This window comes from Oncorhynchus gorbuscha, unplaced genomic scaffold (genome assembly GCF_021184085.1).
Source record: "Oncorhynchus gorbuscha isolate QuinsamMale2020 ecotype Even-year unplaced genomic scaffold, OgorEven_v1.0 Un_scaffold_8756, whole genome shotgun sequence".
Taxonomy (NCBI): domain Eukaryota; kingdom Metazoa; phylum Chordata; class Actinopteri; order Salmoniformes; family Salmonidae; genus Oncorhynchus; species Oncorhynchus gorbuscha.
In genome coordinates this window covers 4,999-10,443 of record NW_025751861.1, presented here as the reverse complement: position 1 = coordinate 10,443, position 5,445 = coordinate 4,999, and the positions used below count along the sequence as shown (strand labels likewise).

Genomic DNA, 5,445 nt, shown 5'->3' with positions numbered 1-5,445 from the left:
ACAGCTGACCTTTGGCTTTCCACTCAAGGGGTCTCCCACAAGCCCTGGTAACTCGCCATGATCATACAGGGTTAGTGCTCTGTGTTGTGGCCGCAGAGTCCTGGTCACGCCATTTTGATACACAATGTTACGGCAAAAAGTCTCCTTGAATGACTCAAAGTACTAACTGTGTAATCTAAAATATTAACACAACATGTAAAGTGTTGGTCCCATGTTTCATGAGCTGAAATAAAAGATCCCGGTCTACAGTCTATGACTTAGGTGGCTGGAGTCTTTGACAATTCTTTGGGCCTTCCTCTGACACCGCCTGGTATAGACGTCCTGGATGGCAGGATGCTCCTCGGCCTCAGTGATGTAAGCATTATGCTCTGTAGCGAATTGCAGCCGGATGCTGAGCAGTTGCCATACCAAGCGGTGATGCAGCCAGTCAAAATGCTCTGGATGGTGCAGCTTTAGATATTATTTGAGGATCTGAGGTCCAATGCCAAATATTTTCAGCCTCCTGAGGGGAAATAGGCATTGTCGTGCCCTTTCACGAAGGTCTTGGTATGTTTGGACCATATTTTTCACATGCAAACCTTATATGTCCGAACTAAGAATAATATAGGCTTCCCGAAAATAACATGGTCGCTGTGGTAGAAAGTTTATTTTGATTGGCGAAATCTGCATTTATCAAAATGTAAACAGGATTATTAGGGAAATTGTTCTTCTTGCAAAGCATGTAGACGTTTAAATCAAACTATTATATAAATCTGAATATTCACAATAATCATAATTTGTGTGTGTACTCAGTGCTGGCCGAGTTTCTATTGGTCAGTCACCGGGCCCCACACTACACGATAAAGGCAAAACATTTCTTACATTGTCGGGGTCTACGACCGCACGTGGCGGTGCTTAATTGGAAGAACTAGACCCTGTCACACTGAACGAGCTGGGAGAACCTTCCAGAAGGACAACCATCTCTGCAGCACTCCACCAATCAGGCCTTTATGGTGGAGTGGCCAGACGGAAGTCACTCCTCAGTGAATGGCACATTGCTCTCTCTTCTCGTCATTTTCCGAGGATGATTCTCCAGAGCTGAGAATAATGAATGGTAAACTTAACCCTATACTCTGCTGCCAGTGGACTTCTGGCAGGTTAGGAAGTGTCAGTATGTTTGCCTGTTCTTCCTGGGTCCCATATGCACAGTGACGATACTGTGGCCTGAACTAGACCTGGTCCAACACACCCATCTTTCCATTCTCTTTCCCTGTGTTCAGGTCAGAGAATGATAGATTCATCCGCTGGAGTTTGGGAACCCAATATGTTGCCCCTGGATGATATAATCAAGGAGAGGTTGACCGTCACCCTCATGGATGCTAATCATTGTCCAGGGGAGGGCATGTTCCTATTCCAAGGATACTTCAGAACCGTACTCTACACTCAGCAGAGCACTGTATTCCACTGTACCACAAATACTCTGCAGGGGGTCAGTACTAACTCTATTCTACTACACAATACACTGTTGAGTCTCTCTAGTCTAACTAGTCAACAATGGTATTTAGCCACATTTTCCACATAAAGGCAACGGCATGCTTGAGTAGCCTAATATCTCCCCCTCACACACAAGCCCCGGTAGCTTGCCGTGATCATATAATGGTTAGTACTGCTCATGGCAATGCGATTCACGGCTTGAGGTCGCTTTTTGAATGAGTTAAACTGAGACTCAGCCATATGATGTCGCCATGAGCAGCTCTGCAGATGAGCACAATGATAGACTTATCACAGAGTATCAGCCCATGCATAACTTCGGGACGAGGCGGAGAAGTTTTCGCTTTGTGCTTCAATGCTCTTAGTTGTTGTCAAAATTGACCCGATACAGCTGTTCACTTTGTGACTCTGCCTTTAAACTGTAGCCAACGAAACTAAATGTATTGTATGGTAACCTACACTGTTATCAATCTCTGCTTATTTAATGTTATAACGACAGATGTATAGTAATTATTTATTCACCAGTGGTCAGTGGCACCCTTTCCACAATCTCTGCTAAATTCACTCTACTTATTCAGTTTAGTTCATTCTGCTAATTCAAAAAAGAGCCCTTATGCCGTGACATTGTGAATTTCAATGCCGTGACCCGGATTCGAACCGGGGTTGCTGCGTCCACAACGCAGAGTACTAACCACTATACGATCACGGCGAGCTACCAGGGCTTGCATATGTGGAGTTGAAATTGATCTACTCAAGCAGGCCTTCACTGTGACGTGGCTGAGGTGGTTAAATTCCAAAGTCTAACGTTACACTTTGATGCCAGTTAGATTACAGTTAGTGCTTGTGTGTCTGTGGGACAAATTGGGTTATTCAAGCATGCAGTGACGAGGACAGGCACAGCTGACCTTTTGGCTTTCCACTCAAGGGGTCTCCCACAAGCCCTGGTAACTCGCCATGATCATACAGTGGTTAGTGCTCTGTGTTGTGGCCGCAGGTCCGGGTCACGCCATTTTGATACACAATGTTACGGCAAAAAGTCTCCTTGAATGACTCAAAGTACTAACTGTGTAATCTAAAATATTAACACAACATGTAAAGTGTTGGTCCCATGTTTCATGAGCTGAAATAAAAGATCCCGGTCTACAGTCTATGACTTAGGTGGCTGGAGTCTTTGACAATTCTTTGGGCCTTCCTCTGACACCTGGTATAGGCGTCCTGGATGGCAGGATGCTCGGCCTCAGTGATGTAAGCACTATGCTCTGTTGCGAATTGCAGTCGGATGCTGAGCAGTTGCCATACTAAGCGGTGATGCAGCCAGTCAAAATGCTCTGGATGGTGCAGCTTTAGATATTATTTGAGGATCTGAGGTCCAATGCCAAATATTTTCAGCCTCCTGAGGGGAAATAGGCATTGTCGTGCCCTCTTCACGAAGGTCTTGGTATGTTTGGACCATATTTTTCACATACAAACCTTTTATATGTCAGAACTAAAAATAATATAGGCTTCCCTAAAATAACATGGTCGCTGTAGAAAGTTTATTTTGATTGGCGAAATCTGCATTTATCAAAATGTAAACAGGATTATTAGGGAAATTGTTCTTTGCAAAGCATGTAGACGCTAAATCAAACTATTATATAAATCTGAATATTCACAATAATCATAATTTGTGTGTGTACTCAGTGTGGCTGAAGTTTCTATTGGTCAGTCACCGTCCTACACTACGATAAAGGCAAACATTTCTTACATTGTCGGGTCTCACGACCATGACGGGCGGTGCTAATTGGAAGAACTAGACCCTGTCACACTGAACGAGGCTGGGAGAACCTTCCAGAAGGGACAAACCATCTCTGCAGCACTCCACCAATCAGGCCTTTATGGTGGAGGTGGCCAGACGAAGTCACTCCTCAGTGAATGGCACATTGCTCTCTCTTCTCGTCATTTTCCGAGGATGATTCTCCAGAGCTGTGAATAATGAATGGTAAACTTAACCCTATACTCTGCTGCCAGTGGACTTCTGGCAGGTTAGAAGTGTCAGTATGTTTGCCTGTTCTTCCTGTCCCATATGCACAGTGACGATACTGTGGGCCTGAACTAGACCTGGTCCAACACACCCATCTTTCCATTCTCTTTTCCCTGTGTTCAGGTCAGAGAATGATAGATTCATCCGCTGGAGTTTGGGGGAACAATATGTTGCCCCTGGATGATATAATCAAGGAGAGGTTGACCGTCACCCTCATGGATGCTAATCATTGTCAGGGGAGGGCATGTTCCTATTCAAGGATACTTCAGAACCGTACTCTACACTAGCAGAGCACTGTGGCTCCACTGTACCACACAATACTCTACAGGGGTCAGTACTAACCTATCTCTACTACACAATACACTGTTGAGTCTCTCTAGTCGTATTTAGCCACATTTTCCACATAAAGGCAACGGCATGCTTGAGTAGCCTAATAACTCCTCACACAAGCCCCGGTAGCTTGTCAGATCATATAATGGTTAGTACTGCTCATGGCAATGCGATTCACGGCTTGAGGTCGCTTTTGAATGAGTTAAACTGAGACTCAGCCATATGATGTCGCCATGAGCAGCTCTGCAGATGAGCACAATGATAGACTATCACAGAGTATCAGCCCATGCATAACTTCGGGACGAGGCGGAGAAGTTTTCGCTTTGTGCTTCAATGCTCTTAGTTGTTGTCAAAATTGACCCGATACAGCTGTTCACTTTGTGACTCTGCCTTTAAACTGTAGCCAACGAAACTAAATGTATTGTATGGTAACCTACACTGTTATCAATCTCTGCTTATTTAATGTTATAACGACAGATGTATAGTAATTATTTATTCACCAGTGGTAAGTGGCACCCTTTCCACAATCTCTGCTAAATTCACTCTACTTATTCAGTTTAGTTCATTCTGCTAATTCAAAAAGAGCCCTTATGCCGTGACATTGTGAATTTCAATGCCGTGACCCGGATTCGAACCGGGGTTGCTGCGGCCACAACGCAGAGTACTAACCACTATACGATCACGGCGAGCTACCAGGGCTTGCATATGGAGAGTTGAAATTGATCTACCTCAAGCAGGCCTTCACTGTGACGTGGCTGAGGTGGTTAAATTCCAAAGTCTAACGTTACACTTTGATGCCAGTTAGATTACAGTTAGTGCTTGTGTGTCTGTGGGACAAACTGGGTTATTCAAGCATGCAGTGACGAGGACAGGCACAGCTGACCTTTGGCTTTCCACTCAAGGGGTCTCCCACAAGCCCTGGTAACTCGCCATGATCATACAGTGGTTAGTGCTCTGTGTTGTGGCCGCAGAGTCCGGGTCACGCCATTTTTGATACAATGTTACGGCAAAAAGTCTCCTTGAATGACTCAAAGTACTAACTGTGTAATCTAAAATATTAACACAACATGTAAAGTGTTGGTCCCATGTTTCATGAGCTGAAATAAAAGATCCCGGTCTACAGTCTATGACTTAGGTGGCTGAGTCTTTGGATACCCTTGGGCCTTCCTCTGACACCGCCTGGTATAGACATCCTGGATGGCAGGAAGCTCGGCCTCAGTGATGTAAGCACTATGCTCTGTTGCGACTGTAGTCGGATGCTGAGCAGTTGCCATACCAAGCGATGATGCAGCCAGTCAAAATGCTCTGGATGGTGCAGCTTTAGATATTATTTGAGGATCTGAGGTCCAATGCCAAATATTTTCAGCCTCCTGAGGGGAAATAGGCATTGTCGTGTGCCCTCTTCACGAAGGTCTTGGTATGTTTGGACCATATTTTTCACATGCAAACCTTTATATGTCAGAACTAAGAATAATATAGGCTTCCCGAAAATAACATGGTCGCTGTGGTAGAAAGTTTATTTTGATTGGCGAAATCTGCATTTATCAAAATGTAAACAGGATTATTAGGGAAATTGTTCTTCTTGCAAAGCATGTAGACGTTTAAATCAAACTATTATATAAATC

The 5,445-nt window shown here is 44.4% G+C and overlaps 2 non-coding genes across 2 annotated transcripts; both read right to left on the bottom strand.

Annotated features, from left to right (window-relative positions):
* Window positions 1-2,107: 2,107 nt before the first annotated feature.
* Window positions 2,108-2,179, bottom strand: trnah-gug. The gene has a single exon. It is a non-coding gene; the product is annotated as a tRNA-His (tRNA).
* Window positions 2,180-4,434: 2,255 nt separating this feature from the next.
* Window positions 4,435-4,506, bottom strand: trnah-gug. Its single transcript has one exon. It is a non-coding gene; the product is annotated as a tRNA-His (tRNA).
* Between the last annotated feature and the right edge of the window lie 939 nt (window positions 4,507-5,445).